The sequence below is a fragment of the Pteronotus mesoamericanus genome, unplaced genomic scaffold (assembly GCF_021234165.1).
Source record: "Pteronotus mesoamericanus isolate MK-2021 breed Mesoamerican mustached bat unplaced genomic scaffold, CSHL_Meso_final contig_20, whole genome shotgun sequence".
NCBI lineage: Eukaryota > Metazoa > Chordata > Mammalia > Chiroptera > Mormoopidae > Pteronotus > Pteronotus mesoamericanus.
In genome coordinates, this window is record NW_026555085.1 from 37,949,332 (window position 1) to 37,951,795 (window position 2,464).

The 2,464-nt window shown below is 34.1% G+C and overlaps 1 non-coding gene across 1 annotated transcript; it reads right to left on the reverse strand.

The window, feature by feature from the left end:
- Positions 1–477: 477 nt before the first annotated feature.
- Positions 478–584, reverse strand: LOC129067963 (U6 spliceosomal RNA). The gene has a single exon (XR_008528791.1). It is a non-coding gene; the product is annotated as a U6 spliceosomal RNA (small nuclear RNA).
- Between the last annotated feature and the right edge of the window lie 1,880 nt (positions 585–2,464).

The following is a 2,464-nucleotide window of genomic DNA, read 5'->3' on the forward strand; positions in this document are numbered from 1 at the left end:
CTGGATCAAAAGGCAGTTCCATTTTCAGCTTTTCGAGGAAATTCCACACTGCTTTCCATAGTGGCTGCACCAGTCTGCATTGCCACCAACAGTGGACTAGGGTTCCCTTTTCTCCACAGCCTCGCCAGCACCTGTTGTTTGTTGATCTGTTTATGAGGGCCATTCTGACCGGTGTGAGGTGGTACCTCGTGGTGGTTTTGATCTGCATTTCTCTGATGGCTAGTGATGCTGAGCATCCTTTCAAATGCCTCTGGGCCCTCTGTATCTCCTCCTTGGAAAAGCACCTGCCCAGGTCCTTTGCCCATTTTTTGATTGGATCGTTTGTCTTCTTGGAGTAGAGTCGAGTGAGTTCTTTATATATCTTGGAGATCAAACCTCTATCTGATGTATCATTAGCAAATATATTTTCCCATAAGGTTGGCTCCCTTCTCATTTTGCTGATGTTTTCTTTTGCCGTGCAGAAGCTTCTTATTTTCAAAAAATATGGAACGCTTCACGAATTTGCGTGTCATCCTTGCGCAGGGGCCATGCTAATCTTCTCTGTATCGTTCCAATTTTAGTATATGTGCTGCCGAAGCGAGCACTTTTCATTTTCTTGATAGCCTCCTTTGAAATATGCAGTACAAGGTTGATTCCCTTGATGTTTTCTCTTAATGTGTTGATATGCACATTGCTATTAGGCCATATGGTCAGAGTAATAATTAGATTAACAAAAGTAATTTTGATTCTGAACAACTTCTTCAGGGGGATAATTTTCTTTATCTTTTGCCCAAAATAGTAAAAATATATCCTCATTAACACAACAACTAAGTTTTGGCTTTGCTACATTTAGGAGGAATATTTTAGGTTAAAACATCCTAGGCTGGGCAGAAGAAAGATTGATTATTCTCTTCAATATGGTTTTTATCACAAGTGACATGTGTTGAGCAGATCTATATATCAAGGTGTTTCTTATATCAGGACAGATGACATTTAAATAAAGAAATTGGACATTCTATGAAAGACAAGTTTTTAATGTATATTGCTTTATCAAAAACAATATAGAAATGAATACAATATATATTAGTATCAATTAATTTGAACATTCACAAAATTTGGAATGCTGCATTTTTGTGACAATTTAAAATTTCCATCCATGAGAAGCTATCTGCTGTCTCATCCATTAGTGTCTAATTTATCTAAAAGCCCACATAATTGACTTTATTTTGGCATTAAAATTTAACAACTGTCACTTTTATTGGTAATTCAGTTTGCTCAGACAAAATGAGATAAATATAATATGTTAGAATCCTGATAAAACATTATTAGATCTATTAGCATTTTATAATCTAATAATAATACTAATTTTAGTAGAGAAGTGAAATTGAAAGTCTTCCACTTGCTGCAGAAATCTAGGACATAAAAATTCTAATAAGGTTAATTGTTTAGGGTGAAGAATATCAGTAATGAAAAATTTACTTTTAATTATATCTATATGCAATATATCGTAACTGTTGACAAGATGTATTAATAACTTACCTAATATGTAACTGAAGCCAAGCACACCTTCAGGTGCTCCCCCTACCCATCACTGGTGGGTTGGGAGACTTTTAGTAACACTTTGTGAGCAACAGTTCCTTAATAGTTCCTGTCATGTGGAATGAAACAGCAGTAGCTGTGATCAGTAGTCCTCAAAATCCAATAGAAAATTCTATTTCTTGAGAATTCTATTGGGAATGTATAGTTCTTTATATAGATAATGAACCTGACAATAGATTGTAACTATTTCACTTTGTTTAGATAAACAGGATCAGCTCAATTAAATGTATCTTCAAACTCAAATCTTAAGATAATTTATTTACCAATTAATTAGAACAGCTATATCAAATAGATAATTGTAAAGCTCATGTAATATAAGAAAATTTTCCTTTTACATCAAGAACAGGCCACTTACTAAATGGTCTCATAAACTATAATCAAAACAAGCAAAATAAAAAATAAAATCAGGAACACAGGTTTTCTGAGTGTTAGCCTAGTTGGTGTCAGGTAGCTAAAACAGGTTTTTATTCAAAAGATATTCAAATTTTTGTTCTAGTGTATAACACTTTCTATATAAATTCAGTGCTGTGTACTACTAAGAAGTTGGATGAGGATGGTATATGCCAATTTAATATAGATATGTCTTCAGAACTGTTTTTTAGCCAAAAATTATGCTCTCTCAACTAAATATGTAGGCTCGTTTGAAGTAAAATGCAAAGAATATGCTTTTCATCAGATGACAATGTTGACATGCCAAAGCGTGAGCAGTTCACTAAAGATGATTACCTCTTTAGAGTCACTGAAGTGGCCAAGGAAAATTCTCTATTTTTAACTTTGAAATTCTTCTACTTCTTACTTTGAAGCATTTTCATTTTTAAAAATTTTAAACTTCTCTCCATCCCTCTCTCTCCCTTTCTCTCTCTCCTGGCAGTCAGTCAAGTCTGCT